Raw genomic sequence first — 18006 nt, 5'->3', positions numbered from 1 at the left:
AGAACAAACCCGATTCCATTTAACGAAGCATCACAATATACCGTCATATCCTCAATTCCTTCCGGTAATACCAACACCGGAGCTTGACACAATTTCTCCTACAATAATTGGAAAGCAATTTCTTGCTCGTTTTCCCAATTATACCTCACGTTCTTCCTTGTTAACTTTGTCAAAGGAGAAGCAATTTTAGAAAAGTCTTGGATAAACCGACGATAATAACCGGCCAACCCGAGAAAACTTCGAATTTTCGTAGGCGTAGTCGATTTTCCTCAACTCTTCACCGTTTCTATCTTCCCCGGATCTACTTGAATACCTTCTTTATTCACAATATGGCCAAAGAATTAAACTTTCCTTAGCCAAAATTCACATTTAGAGAATTTAGCATACAACTTCTCCTTCCGCAACGTCTTCAAAACTTCACACAAATGGTGCTCATGTTTCTTCATACTCTTAGAATAAACAAGTATGTCGTCAATGAACACAATTACCGACTTGTCCAACATAGGTTGGCACACTCGGTTCATAAGATCCATGAATGTCGCCGATGCATTCGTAAGACCAAAAGGCATAACTACAAACTTGAAATACCCATAACGCGTTCGAAAGGACGTTTTCTCAATATCTTCCTCACGGACACGCATTTGGTGATATCCGGACCGTAAGTCAATTTTTGAAAAATAAGTCACGCCTTGGAGTTGATCAAACAAATCGTCAATCCGAGGCAATGGATAACGATTCTTGATCGTCACTTTGTTCAACTCCCGATAATCGATGCACATCCGCATACTACCATCCTTCTTCTTCACAAATAGAATCGGAGCGCCCCATGGTGAAGCACTCGGTCGAATAAAACCCTTTTCAAGCAACTCTTGGGTTTTATTTAACAACTTTTGTATTTCCATCGGCGCTAAACGATAAGGAGTTTTAGCGATGGGAGTAGCTCCCGGAACCAACTCAATGCGAAATTCGACTTGTCTTTCCTCTGGAACACCCAGTAACTCATTCAGAAAAATGACTTCAAATTCATTAACCAGCGGAATTTCACGAATGGATGGTGGCTCATTACGAGTATCAATGACATGGGTAAGAAAAACCATACCACCACTCTTAAGAAAACGTCGTGTCCGTGCATAAGTGCATAATGGTATGAGTCTTCTTCGTTTATCGCCATGAATAATCAACTCTCCCCCACTTAGGGTCTTGACACGAATGAATTTATCATGGCATGCAATATCGACTCTATAACGATCGAGCTAATCCATACCAACAACAACATTAAACTCACCCAAGGTCATCGGAATGAGATCGATTTTAAACGTTTCGGTACCGAACACAACATTACAATCCTTACACACATCAACCCCTAGCACTGTCTTGCCATCCGCTATTTCGACTTCTACTGGACGACTTAACTTAGCTAGCGGTTTGTTAAGCTTAGACACAAATTGAGGCGACACAAAATACAAATTAGCACCGCTATCAAATAATATCCTTGCCGAATTAGAGTTAACCATGAAAGTACCTGAGACAACTTCATTGGATTTCTTGGCCTTATCATTGGTCATAAAATAGTTTCGCCCCTTAGCCGTGCCCACCGCTTTCTCCAACCTCTTAATATTATCATTATTCAAATTGGGACACTCTGGCCTTCGGTGCCCTTCTTTACCACAATTATAACAAGTAAGTTTGGTTGTAGAAGATGGTTTGGTGCAATCACGGGCCATATGCCCCTTTCATCCACAATTGTGACAAGAATAAGGAAAATCTCTAGAAGCACCTTTCTTCACACTACCAACACTCTCGGAGCCCTTCTAGTTCTTCTTATTTGAAAAGTTCGAATGACTAGTAGCTTCAAACTTCCTTTTGTCAAAAGTAAAGCCACTCTTTCTCAACACAAGTGCCTCAAAACTTTTGGCCATATTGAACAACTCATCAAAACTCTTCACCACATTTACACTAATCTTCTCTTGATAACTATCGTTCAAGATTCGATAGAAGTCTTCCTTCAACATTTTATCATTCCCGATATACTCCGGGTAAAATTGGGTCTTGGACAAGAAAACGGATTTGAGAGTGTTCAAATCCATCGAACCTTGCCTCAAGGAACATAATTCGTCCTTAAGCCTTGTAAGATCGACCAAAGTTCGGTATTTGTCGAAAAATTCCTCCTTGAATTCATCCCAAGTGAATTCCATGCATTGTTCTTCACCATAAAGTTGGATTTTCGCGTCCCACCACAACTTAGCATCGCCCCTCAACATGCTACAACCATACCTCGTCTTTTTATCAAGAGGGCATTCACAAGTACGAAAAGCCCCCTCTATATAGGAGATCCATCGGGCACTCTTAAGTGGATCCCGTTCGCCCTCAAAAGTGGGAGGTTGAGCATCTTTGAAATTCTTATAGAAAAAGTCTCATCTTCCAACATTGTCCTCTTGAAGGACAACTTTAATTTGCTCCTTTACTACGTTGACTAATTGTTCGTCAATCGTATCTAGAAACATCTTCTTAACATCTTCTAGGAAAGACGGATGATGACTTTTCAAAATGGCCTCAACCATGGCCGTGAACTCAGGGTCCTCGCTCGTGCCCCCATTATCGGTGTCGTGTCAGTTTCTCATATTCATTCTTTAAAACGGAAGAGGTTAAACATCGAAATGAAAAGACATGACATATATATACACATATACACCTCAACACCTCATCTTGCTCAACAATCATTGTACAATGCTTGTTTGACACGAATTGCACCCATAATAATGGTAGCTAGTCATTATTACGCGAGCACTTCGCATTAACTCACTAGTACAACGTCTATCTCACTTGATGATTGCAAATACAACACAAAACACTTAGCGCAAGGTTAGATAACATAAACCTAAGCACTAATGATTCTCGATCCGACCCGAAGTCCTATAAGTCCCGCATAAAGTGCACACATAATAAAGTCTAAGTCTAGGCACCTATCTCAAGTCGCCTAAATCCCTTAGACCATGCTCTGATACCACTTGAAACAACCCAACCCGTATTATACACGAGTAATTTTATTTTTTTTTACAAAAATAAAAACCATTAGCGCCCAATTAAACGGTTACATATATCCCATTTAACAACATCATAAGTTAAATGTTTACAAAAGGCACGAAGGCCATAAATCAAATGTATTACAAGTTCGACCCATTTAAAATGATAGTTTTAATCCAAACTACACCTGAGCATAGTTTGGGGCTAAACTACCCAAAACGCTAGGTCGGCTTCAAAAGCTTCAACACAAATACAACATGGGGAACTAGTATCCAACAACCCCCTTTCATTTCTCCGCACCTGCATCTAAAAAGATAAACAACGAGAGGGGTAAGCTAACTCTTAGTCAGTGCAATAAGTATACGCATGCATATACAACCTACTTACTTGCAATCACAAACACAATACCGCATACAAGCTAGCAATTCGACAACCATGCAAACATCATGCATAAACTTGTATCCGCGATTCACAATAAGCTAGCAATAACAATAGCATATGGTTCAAAATTTAATATGCTAAATACAATTCACGCAACCATGGTTAACCAATTGAACAAGGGAACAGTACTTGAAAGACCGTCGGAATTCATAACATCCATTAGTATTACTTAATCATCGTGTAATCACTAATCCCCAAGGTGATGTCGTGAACACCGCGACTAACTCACCCCCATGACAATGTGGTGTCTTAAACACCGCGACAATTCCACATGTCAATCAAAACAATGAGTGATGTCTTGAACACCGCGACAATTCCACTCCCATGACAATGTGGCGTCTTGAACACCGCGACGATTCCACATGTCAATCAAAACAATGAGTGGTGTCTTAAACACCGCGACAATTCCACTCGTTACCTAGAATGTGGTGTCTTAAACACCGCGACAATACCACATTCACACTACACAAATAAATACATTATATACATACACGCATAATTATTCCACTCACCTTAACACGTCGTAGGTAATTAAACACTTCCGTATGCTTCAAAGTAAAGTACCTAATAACACATTAAGTACACATTCAATACACAACTTGTGAAACTAACCACAATACTTACCTTTGAGCATTTAATGACCCAAATGCATTAAATGACTCACATCCACCAAAACCGCCCATTAATGGCCATGACTCGTCATAAAACACTAAAAGCTAGTGATTAGAGTCTACTATTCCAACTAACCCAATTTATGGGTAATTCATACCCATTTCACCCAACTAGGTCAACAATTACCCATTTGACCTATTTTGATACTTAGACTTACAATTTTAGTCAAACTTGACCTATTAACAATTCTTTCATCATTTACAAGTGTAATAGTGACTAACAACACCATTTAACACTTACAACCTCAATCCATATGACCAAAACCCTAGACTAACACCTTTTGGGTTTTTCTTGCATCATATTAACTCAAATCCACCCATTAAGTCCCCAAATGGGTCTTACAAGACTCAAATGGCCAAACCCTAGCCATAAATTAACCAAACTCAAAATACGAAGTTAAGACTTACCAACACTATCCACTCGAAGCTAAGAACGAGAGGAACAATATTACTTCTTACTCCTAAGATCGATTCACAATTCTTCACCTTCAATTCTTAGTTTGAATCTAAGTGGGTTTAGTGTTTTGAGAGGAAAAATAGAGAAGAAAATGGAAAAGAAAATGAATAAAAAGGATAAGTGGCTGAGACTTAAAGTCTCAATCAGATCTACACGTGAAAAGATGAAAATACCCTTGATTCACTCTTTTTAAAAGCTAAAATCGAAACCAGTTCACCAAGTGGGTCGCGGCGCGACCCCATATGTCGCGGCGCGGCAATGCACATAAAATTCGAGCTGTTTAATCTGGTTCCCGACTCTTGATTCGCGTTATATGTCGCGGCGCGACCTTCCTCTCCGTTGCGCGACAATGGTCGCAGTCTGACCACCTTTCCATATTTTAAACTCACAATGAAAAACACGACTTAAACCCTTCGTTCTCGCTTCTTATACGCATTAAACTTCAACCTTAAGTCTCACACGACTTAATACCCCTCCTAAACCATGTGTATACCCGTACACATATACCTTCTCATGCGTAATATAACAAATTAACACTTTAAAACGTTTAAACACATAAATGAACAAGATATAACGTTCTAACAATTAAATAAGTACCTTAAGTCATATACGAAGAAAACAGGATGTTACAAAAAAAATTTTTATATAAATTTTATTTACTGTTTTTATATTTATTACGAATTTCACATTGTTTCAATGATTAAATAATACATAATTCGTATTTAATTATAAATAATATTCCAAAAATTACAAAAATTATTTTTATATGTCCTAACACTGTTTCAATTAGTTTTCATAATTTTATTACTGTTTTTTGATATTTAAAATAATTTATAATCCTTATATATCGATCGGTAAATAAATAAATAAAGAAAAAATATATATAACGATATATAAATTAGGTTTTCGAATTCAATAATTATTATATGCTTATTACTTTCTGTAAAAATTATTTTTACTAATTTTAAGTATTTATAGAATTTAAAACGTAATTTTCACATTATTTATGTAAATCAAATCATAAATAAATGAATAATAATTGTTCTAGTGATTCTAAAAATAAATAATTTATGTTTACATGTTAGAATAATATTAAGATGATTTTAGACCAGATCCCACAAATTATTAAAGTTTTTATTAATAACTTTTGTATTTTCCTCTTATTCGGTTATTAGAAATACGATTAATTCAATATAAATTTGCATTTAATATATATAAATTATATTTTGATCATAATAATTATTATAAGTATGTTTCTTTACTTTAAAAATAATTACATAATTTAGTTATCATTATTTGTATTGTTTATAAATTTATATGTATACCGTATATACAGATATGTATTTAAATTCATTTTTAATTATTTATAATTATAAATTCGACTTATAAATCATAAAAATAATTTTTTATAGTAACTAATACTTATTACTAATTATAATGTATTAATATAATATTTTGTATTTTATTTTCAATTTTTAAAAATTTAAAAAGCCAATCGGCTAAAAAATAAATAAATAAAATAAAAAAAAAGAAATAAAAAAATAGAAAAAAGTAAAAGTACCTTAAAAATATTTTCAAGTTGAGAGAGTTCCATAGAATTTGATAAAAATTTTGTGTGGAATGATTTGGTATTTATAGGGTAAACATACTTGGAAAACAAGTTAACATTAAATAAAAAAATATATTTCCATATAAAAAAGATATAGGCTGAAATATGAAAAGATATTTACTTTAGTAACAAGTAAATGTATCTAGTCATATAAATGTCTAGATTAATAAACTTATTCTCAAAAAATAGTATTTAAAATAATAATAGTTGATTAGATAAATTTTATCCATAAATAAATTGATTTTATCCCTTAAATTTGTATTTATCTTGTATTTAAATTAATTAATTAATTTAGGAGGTAAAATAGAAGGTTTTAGAATTTTTCAAAATTGGTATTATTTTAATATTTAATAATAAGTCTGAAAATTAATAAAATAATATTATTATTTCGATTAATAATAATTAATTAATTAAATTAATTAATTATATAATTTTATTATTTAATTAGTTTAATTACATTATAGTTTTATATTTTACAAATGCGCCACAAATATTTTATACAATTTGTTATTACATATTTTACGTTAATAACCTTGTATTAGTTAATATTACATAAGTATATTATAATTATATTATACTTATTTTAATAAAGGTGTTGACCTAATAATAATAAATATTAAGTTAGGGTCATTTTAGTCATTTCAGGAAGGAAGAAGTGACGGTTGTTACAGTATCTGTAACGACCCCAATTCCGTTTACAAAAAACGAAGCACATTTTTTATTTATTTATGTTAGGTCCCAATATCCCGTTAATAGTACATAACATTTTCAACTCTGTTTTAACGGAAAATATAATATCATAACGTTACGTTTAACAACTTAATATAACCCTTAGTACATAAATGATACATTACAAAATCATTGGTAATAATGACCCAATTACACAAAACACGGGTTAATACTTAATAACCCAACCCAATACCAAGAGCATAATCCCGGGGATTACCAAATTCCTAATCCGCGTCCAAATCTCCGAAAGCTACCCCATCGAGCCCAAGCGTTCCTACACTTCTAGTCTAACGACTAGCTAGCCTTACAATCACAATACTTGTAAAAAGGTAAACAACGAGAGGGGTAAGCTAACGCTTAGTGAGTGCAATAAGTATACACATGCATATATAATATACCTACTTGCAACCACCCACTTATTTCGATCACGTCTTCGTGATCTTCGTCATTTAACCGACCGAACCCACACTCTATAGTCCTCCGACACACATCTAAACTCGATGTCCACAACGATTTCCATTAACCTGAACGTCTCACCACATGCTAATAACCATTAGCGTGCATTACCGCAACAACGGTATCTCGTACACTCAACATCCAATGGCCACTTAGGAAAAATACGGAAAATACCATTATATTCCTTCAAATTCTCCCGGCTACAACTCGCGACAAGTTACATTCATAGCTATATCACCTAACGCGGTCTACTAAGTCCACTACGCCGTGAACCAAGTCTTGCATTAATCCAAATAGAGAAGGACTTATGCCGCGTCAAGTCTCTGTACTTCAACGACTCGTAAACCAGCAATTCAAGAAGGTTCTCTTAATCAAGAATCAACTTCCCCCGTCTGCACCACCGGGTCATTCCTTCAACGAAGAAATCTCGGAAATCATTTCGACATACAACAAAAATCTTTCGTTCCCAACATTCAAAAACTTCGCATTTCCGACTAATGTCGCGACATTGCCTTCAACAATCGCTTCAAGGTCCAACTCAGGACTTTTCCGAAGTATTTCAAAGTCTTTATTTCTCAATTTGAGCAACATCCGCTCGTTCAACACGCAAACTTTAACTTTTCAACGAACACGTTACCATTATCTTCACACATGGCATTCACAAGTCGAAATTCAATCAATCGAATCAACACTTTACGTTCCTCGATCATTTTTTTGTTGGGTCGACTTTCCCCGACCAGTACGATCATGTTCACTATGTAGGGGCTATACCGCAATCCCCGGTAGCTAACTCCCCCACTTAGGATCTTTAATTCCATACATTCACCTCCACGATCACCGAATCTCGAAAAATTTTAACCTTTCGATTTACAAATGACCGGTCTCAATGTTGGTCATCTTATTCATCCTTTCACGAACAACTCATGAGGTATCCGAACCTCGACTTCTCAACTAAGTCAAACCATTGGCATCCGCTAAACGCCATCACCAAACATCGTCGTACATTCGGGTTTCTCATCGGCACCCATGTACAAAGTAATCACCATCAGAGTCAACATTACACTAGCAGGTATAAGGAAGGCACCTATCATCGTGTTATGCAACCCCCGCCAACACTACCGAGACTTTAAAACTTAGCCCTTTCGGGATCTACACTCGATGCTACACTTTAACCGACGTCTCGAACCAAACGAACTTCATGGTTCAATGCCTACAACTCACTAGTCTCAACCGCTAGCCTCGAACTATTTAAGTCGCATAATGAGCCTAATATCCTTCCACCTATTATTAAGGAGATGCTTGGGAACACCAAGTCTTATACTCCACCCCACATTTATCTCAATCGTTGAAACGGTTATCAACAACTTTGAAACTAGTCAACACCCGTAACTTTACTCGTACCCGTACGTGGTCAACGAAAATGCCCGTCGAACGACATACTATGATTTCACATAAACAAAAGAAAAGTGGCTGTCAAGAGTGTACAACACTCGCCACTCAATCACAAAACCGCCATCATGGTTTACAAAAGTGAGATTCACCGGCATCACCCACTACTTCATATCTAACCACCAACGAAAAACGAATCATTAATCAACATGTACATACCCCCAACATGCTAATATTATTTATCGCACAGTTGCACTCAGTTACGCCCTATTTGTTTTCACCAAGTCTTTCATCCGTCGGGTCCTCTCGACCCTTACTACTTAACCGTCCAATCCCCGACATACACTTGTTCACTCTCATGGGAAAGAGCGATCAATTGTTAGTATAATGAATGTGCTTCCCTCATCGTCACCGTCTCACTACCTCCTAGACTTAATCGACCGTCAAGTCCGTTACCGCCTCACCTGTCGAGATTTAAGGTCTCGATCATTAAGGTTTCACACGTCCGATGTCACCCCATATTCTACTAAATGACCCGAGGTCATTCATACTCAATGAACCTTATGGTTCGCTAACTTCCAATCACATCAAGCGAATACAAGTCATCAAGCGTACACCCAAGTCCTTCTTACGACTTGGTTGACATTATTTTCTCATAACCATGGAATGCTTGGAAGCGCCAAGTCTTATATCCACCGCCCGTCAACTCAACCGCCATAGTACTAAATTTCTTACTGGAACGCTTCCCAATAACCGTAAACACATCGACACCAAAGCATCGCCCTATCGGAATCGTTACCGAATCCGCAACTTCCTACTCTCTCCCGAGCATCGCAATACAACACGCACTCACGAGACTTATATTAGTCCAATACGGAACTCTAAAGTCTCTAATTCACACCCGAGTCGGTCATTCTATTTCGATAGAAGACCTAAATTGTACAAGTTAACCACACATCCGCTATTTAGGGTGGTTTCACCACAACACTCTTACGAGTTCACCTACACACCCTAGGTATTCATATACTTATGAACTTTCTTCAAACCGCATCGCACCCGATGTGACGACCTGCATATCGTTCGAAAATCAAAACAACCTAGGAACCATTACACGATTCCTAAAATACCGTCGAATCTACCCCCAACCATGTCACGTTTCACCCGTTTAGTTATAACGACCCGTCCTAATCCATCTGGATGAATACATTATATTTGTTTACATCGCGAGGTACTTGACCTCTATATGATACATTTTACAAACATTGCATTCATTTTTTAAAGACAAACTTCCATTTCATCGAAAGTTGACAGGCATGCATACCATTTCATAATATATCCAATTATAATTGACTTAATAATAATCTTGATGAACTCAACGACTCGAATGCAACGTCTTTTGAAATATGTCATGAATGACTCCAAGTAATATCTCTAAAATGAGCAAATGCACAGTGGAAGATTTCTTTCATACCTGAGAATAAACATGCTTTCAAGTGTCAACCAAATGGTTGGTGAGTTCATAGGTTTATCATAAAACAATAAAATTTATCATTTTAATAGACCACAAGATTCAAATACAGTACACCTATCTCGTGTACGAAACCATTTTTCATAATGCTTAGCAGAGTAGGTTCGTATCTTTTTCTCCCCAGTAGGTTGCCTCGCGATTTTTAAATAATCATGCACATATCTTGTGTACAAAACTAATACACATAACCTGTGTATAAAAATCATTCTCTCGATACATAACATTCATTTTGATATCATGGCTCAACATGGTAACTGACCTTAACATATAATGCGCATCAATAATATCCCCAAAACAGAACCTATCGTCTGTATAATAATAATAAACTTCGAAGTACTAAACACCACGCCCACTAGCTCTTCCATCTAGTGAATATTCTGGGTGGGGGTGTTAAACCCGGTAGCTACCTTTAGGATTCGCGTGAATTAGGGCCATACCCGATTCTAATTCTTAGGTTACCAAGCAATAATAATTAGAGGAAAAATATTCACATCAATTGGTGGAAATTATCATGTCCACATAATTCAATAATAATCCACAGAACTTCTGTCTGCATAATAATTCATTCGAGAAATGTTTTGCTTGTGTCTATCTCGTCAAACATTTATAAAAGCATTTCATGTATTCGCAGTTCAAAAATATATTTCAAAAGCATTTAATAAAGCAGTTGTAAAAACAGCGCATGTATTCTCAGTCCCAAAAATATAAAGAGTAAAAGGGAATCAAATGAACTCACTATACGATATTTTATAGTAAAAATATGCGTACGACGGAACTGAACAATGCAGGGTTGGTCTCGGATTCACGAACCTATATTATTTATATATATATTAATACATATAATCGTAATTGAACAATTTCATATATTATAACTTAGTTCATATATTATATATATATATATATATATATATATATATATATATATATATTTAATTTGTGTATATACATTTATAATGAATAATATTTATATAGTTATATTAATATATATTTGGTTATTATTATATTAAAAATACTTAATTGGTTATATATGAATATCTACATAAAATGTTAATATGATTAATACATACTTATATGTAATATTACAAAAAGTATATTTTTATATACGAAATATTCATTTGGTAACATAATATCAATAATAGTAATAAAAGTTGTTTTTAATTATAATGATAATAATACTACTAATAATAATAACTATAATAATAATAATAATAATAATAATAATAATAATAATAATAATAATATTAATAATAATAATAATAATAATAATAATAATAATAATAATAATAATAATAATAATAATTTTAATAATAATAAAAATAATAAAAAAATAATGAAATGCTACATTAATGAAGCAGGCTTAAAAACAATTAAACACCCCTGCCCGGGCTCGAACCCGCGACCTCCTGTTTAAACACAAACACTCCAACCATTGCTCTGCTCATTAATTTCTGTTATTACTATCCCTTTATATTGTTTTTAACATCTACTACCGTCGATTATATACATCATAACAGCCCAATCAGAATCCAAAGCTGGTCACAGCCCCCCTAATACACTAAACGAAAACACGGTCCAATGGATCTTGCAGCCCAATATCTTATTATAACAATTTGCAAGGTAACCGTTCGTTTAAACAATTGATTAAAAGAAAAACCCTAGAGTTATACGGTTTACCAACACTTCTTTATCATCATCGTCGACGAACATCATCATTTTCACAGAACGTCATCATTAACCTAATCTCGTCATAATCATCATTAACAGGTATTATCATCATCTTCACGATTATCTTCAATGATCATCTCATCATCATGATTCATCATAGTCGTTCTCATGCTTCATCATCATCGTTATCGATCGTAATCATCATTATGACAACACAGAGTTTTCCTCATAGTAGACCCATCACTGTTCATCATCCTCTCAAATTTTCGAGGAGAGAGAGAAAGGAAGAGAGATGTGGCGGTGGATGGCAGAGATAATGGTGGTGGAAGTGGTGATGTTGCAGGTGGCGGATGTTGTAGTGCTCACGGTGGAGAAGATAATGAAGGTGTGTGGGTGGTCGATAATGGCGGTTTAGTGGTAATGTTTCGATGGTCGAAACAGAATTAATTGTCTATTATGAGATATATGCATTATATATACACTGCATTTGCATATGACTTCAAACAACCATCCACTAACTTCTTTATTATTTTTTTTCCTATTTTTGTCGACTAACAAACCCACAATATCTCCATATTCTTCACTCAACTATTTTTTTTAAACAACCACTAGACACCACTAGTATACTTGTGTTTCTATCCTTCCTTCTTTCTTTTATCCTGTCCAAACCACAACCAAAGTGAACCACCATGATTATTTTTGCTTACTACTACTGTTTCTGTCGAGCCAAGTCAGGAAAACAACCAAACCCATTGTTGCTACTGTTTTTGCCGTTCGAAAACATCACACAAACCCCCATCTTCCAACACCTAAACCACCCAAACCATCTATCTATATTTTGATGCATCTTTGAACTGCAAATAAGGAACCATTTCATACCACCCCTACCATCTCATTCATTTTTGTTACTAACCACCTTAACCATCGCCCACTTTTCTTTTCTTTTTATGATCACCACAATACCAAACCACTTTGAGTTTGCTGCTACAATCATTTTTCTGTCACAACACCCACTTGCTTTGAAACGATCATCTTCATTCGCTGCTGCTTAACGTGTTTCTGTTTCTGTTCAAAGTAAAAACCACCATCGATTTCTTTTTGTTAATCACTGTTCGAACGAGCCAAGTTTCCCCAAGCCAATCACCTTGGGGAATGTATATTATATAGTAAACTAAATAATCGTGCAATGTATATTATAATTGAGTGTGATAGAAATCAAAAGCATATAGTGATCAAATAGTAATAATATTAAACTCTCGTGAATTTTAGTTGTTCGTATGTTACCGACAGTTTTCATGGACTGCATTATCATACTCCGTTGATAAATCAGTTGCGGATAAAAGTTCTCAGAAAAATCCCAAATTATTAAAGTAATTTTCTTTATTTATTTTGGTCATTATGGTATAAAATTCGATCATTAACTTATTAAATAAAAATTACATCAACTGTCCCTCTCGTTTATGGGTGAAATATAAAAAGTGTTAAAACTTAACAATTAGTTCCTAAATACATTTTTAATAAGCCTAAAATTTATAAAACTCTTTTTCGTATTACCGTTTATTTTAAAATTACTTAAGTTTGAATTTAACTTGCTTAATATCAATCGAAACATCAAACGAGTATTAAAATCATTTAATATTTATTTTTAATATACTTTATTTATATATAGATATATTTTAATTAAATTATTATAATATTCTATTTTTATTTTATTAATTTTTAATAACAAAAAAACATATAATACTCAAATTATATTTCAAATTATTATTTATATATTCATACACACATGTCTATTTACAATTAATTGTTCGTGAATCGTCGAGAATAGTCAAAGGTCAAATGATTTCATGGAAACAGTTCAAAAATTTTGTGACTCAACATTACACTTTGCTTATCGTGTCGAAATCATATAAAAATAAAGTTTAAATTTGGTCGAAAATTTCTGGGTCGTCACAGTACCTACCCGTTAAAGAAATTTTGTCCCGAAATTTGATTGGGATGGTCATGGCTGACAATAAGTATGTTTTCATGACGCATACGAGCTAGAAATTAGAGTTTTATCATTATTGAGTACTATGGATAAAACAATTCGATTACGCGAAGAGTATAAGAGAAGCTATCACAAAAGAGTGAATTGAGTAAATGTAGATTCGTCATATCTTTTGACGTAGACAGGATTGATTTCCAGAGTTCAAGTGATTTGGAGAAAATTCTTGTAATAAGATTTGATTCTTCGATAATTAGAGAATTTAGGATCCTCTTCGGTTAAATGCGATAATCTGTCTTGATTGTTCTGTCGGATTTTTTTCACTATAAATCCACTCCCTTCGTTTCCTTATTTTAACAAATCGATTGGACTTATCAAATTATCAGAAGTTATGAGAAAAGATAGAACTATCAAGAAAATATGTTCTTGATATGTTTATAGATTAGATAAAATGTAAGAGTCATGTAACATGACACATGATGACGTTATAGTCTGTGAATCATCATGTTTCATTAGAAACTCAGCATGACTTACTGTAATATAATCATGTTGATCAAGTGTCATTATATTATACTAACTCATGCATCAGTTCCCAACATTACTTCAAAAACATACATATTTTAAATTCGAATTTTTTTCTTCTTCAGAATTTAGAACTAAAACAGTTTTCTTTCTGATGTAACACTGATATTGCGAAAAGATAAATGATTTCAGATAAGAATAGTTATGAAGATATCTTCATAAATATCGAGGATATTTATAATGAAAGATACGATGATATCTTAGAATTTCTAATATTGATGGATGATGAATAAGATTTATCCGTAAGGTTTAGAGTCAGGAGCAAAGTATTCGTTAATGAATTCAGTAGATACTGAATCATTTGGATTCTTCGAAGGCAGGTTTAGTCTTTGTGATTTGTCCACAGCCTCCTTCATGGTTCGTTCAATCCGTTTTCCAGTTCTAACTTTTCTGAGCTTTGCCAACATACAATTCTTTATCATCACTTTCGACTATTAAGGTCGTTTACAGTTTTTGTTGCTTCATTCAACTTTTTCAAAATTCAGAGTATTGGTTCGTAGACTGGGTGCTTTTCAGAATTTCAGAATGGAAGATCATAATTCTAAGAGATGAATGTTATATGTATACATATAACTGTTAATATAGAAACACTGTGAGATTCAAAATACTGATTGCCGATTCTCAGTAACTGGTATGGCAATTCTCGTTACAATATGCGGATGAGTATATGATAGGGTTTTAATGAACAAATATAATGGTTTTTCAGAGAGACTTAAGTCAATGAGTAATGAAGTTACTGGTAGGTTTACTGCTAATGTGGTGGAATATAAATGGTTCTCCGGTAACGATAATGAAGGGGTAATCTTTATAATAAGGTTTATTCGAATGAAAAATTGAAGCTGATTTACTGTTTACAAAAGCATTACGTAGATTATTAAATAATGATAATCTAAAATATACTGTTTACAAACGACCATTACATAATGGTTTACAATAGAAATATATTACATCGACATATGTTTCTTGAATGCAGTTTTTACATAATATCATACAAACATGGACTCCAAATCTTGTCCTTATTTTAGTATGCAACAGCGGAAGCTCTTAATATTCACCTGAGAATAAACATGCTTTAAACGTTAACAAAAATGTTGGTGAGTTATAGGTTTAACCTATATATATCAAATCGTAACAATAGACCACAAGATTTCATATTTCAATATACATCCCATACATAGAGATAAAAATCATTCATATGGTGAACACCTGGTAACCGACATTAACAAGATGCATATATAAGAATATCCCCATCATTCCGGGACACCCTTCGGATATGATATAAATTTCGAAGTACTAAAGCATCCGGTACTTTGGATGGGGTTTGTTAGGCCCAATAGATCTATCTTTAGGATTCGCGTCAATTAGGGTGTCTGTTCCCTAATTCTTAGATTACCAGACTTAATAAAAAGGGGCATATTCGATTTCGATAATTCAACATAGAATGTAGTTTCACGTACTTGTGTATATTTTGTAAATCATTTATAAAACCTGCATGTATTCTCATCCCAAAAATATTAGATTTTAAAAGTGGGACTATAACTCACTTTCACAGATTTTTACTTCGTCGGGAAGTAAGACTTGTCCACTGGTCGATTCACGAACCTATAACAAATATGTACATATATATCAAAGTATATTCAAAATATATTTACAACACTTTTAATACATTTTGATATTTTAAGTTTATTAAGTCAGCTGTCCTCGTTAGTAACCTACAACTAGTTGTCCAACGTTAGATGTACAGAAAAAAATTGATATATATTATCTTGAATCAATCCACGACCCAGTGTATACACGTCTCAGGCTAGATCACAACTCAAATTATATATATTTTTGGAATCAACCTCAACCCTGTATAGCTAACTCCCACATTACTGCATATAGAGTGTCTATAGTTGTTCCAAATAATATATACACATGGGTCGATATGATATGTCAAAACGTTTGCATACGTGTCTATGGTATCTCAAGATTACATAATATATTAGAATACATGTATAATACAATATAAGTTAGCTAGGATATGATTAATATAGATTTGTTACCAATTTTCACGTTGCTACAACAAGAAAAATTATCCAATCTTGTACCCATAACTTCTTCATTTTAAATCCGTTTTGAGTGAATCAAATTTCTATGGTTTCATATTGAACTCTATTTTATGAATATAAACAGAAAAAGTATAGGTTTATGGTTGGAAATATAAGTTACAAGTCATTTTTGTAAAGGTAGTCATTTCAGTCGAAAGAACGACGTCTAGATGACCATTTTAGAAAACATACTTCCACTTTGAGTTTAACCATGATTATTGGATATAGTTTCATGTTCATAAGAAAAATCATTTTCCCAGAAGAACAACTTTTAAATCAAAGTTTATCATAGTTTTTAATTAACTAACCCAAAACAGCCCGCGGTGTTACTACGACGGCGTATGTCCGGTTTTACAGTGTTCTTCGTGTTTTCAGGTTTTAAATCATTAAGTTAGCATATCATATAGATATAGAACATGTGTTTAGTTGATTTTAAAAGTCAAGTTAGAAGGATTAACTTTTGTTTGCGAACAAGTTTAGAATTAACTAAACTATGTTCTAGTGATTACAAGTTTAAACCTTCAAATAAGATAGCTTTATATGTATGAATTGAATTATATTATGAACATCATTACTACCTCAAGTTTTCTGGATAAAGCTACTGGAAATGAGAAAAATGGATCTAGCTTCAAAGCATCCTTGGATGGCTTGAAAGTTCTTGAAGCAGAATCATGACACGAAAACAAGTTCAAGTAAGATTTTCACTCGAAATAAGATTGTTATAGTTATAGAAATTGAATCAAAGTTTGAGTATGAGTATTACCTTGTATTAGAAAGATATCTTAATGTAAATAATAAAGATTTCTTGAGGTTGGATGATCACTCTACAAGATTGGAAGTATGCTAGCAAACTTGGAAGTATTCTTGATTTTATGAAACTAGAACTTGTAGAATTTATGAAGAACACTTAGAACTTGAAGATAGAACTTGAGAGAGATTAATTAGATGAATAAAATTGAAGAATGAAAGTGTTTGTAGGTGTTTTTGGTTGTTGGTATATGGATTAGATATAAAGGATGTGTAATTTTGTTTACATGTAAATAAGTCATGAATGATTACTCATATTTTTGTAATTTTATGAGATATTTCATGCTAGTTTCCAAATGATGGTTCCCACATGTGTTAGGTGACTCACATGGGCTGCTAAGAGCTGATCATTAGAGTGTATATACCAATAGTACATACATCTAAAAGCTGTGTATTGTACGAGTACGAATACAGGTGCATACGAGTAGAATTGTTGATGAAACTGAATGAGGATGTAATTGTAAGCATTTTTGTTAAGTAGAAGTATTTTGATAAGTGTCTTGAAGTCTTTCAAAAGTGTATGAATACATATTAAAAAACTACATGTATATACATTTTAACTGAGTCGTTA

Source organism: Rutidosis leptorrhynchoides, chromosome 7 (assembly GCF_046630445.1).
Source record: "Rutidosis leptorrhynchoides isolate AG116_Rl617_1_P2 chromosome 7, CSIRO_AGI_Rlap_v1, whole genome shotgun sequence".
In the NCBI taxonomy this organism is placed as follows: Eukaryota; Viridiplantae; Streptophyta; class Magnoliopsida; order Asterales; family Asteraceae; genus Rutidosis; species Rutidosis leptorrhynchoides.
The sequence above is the reverse complement of the archived record's forward strand: the minus strand, read 5'-3'. Positions refer to the sequence as shown.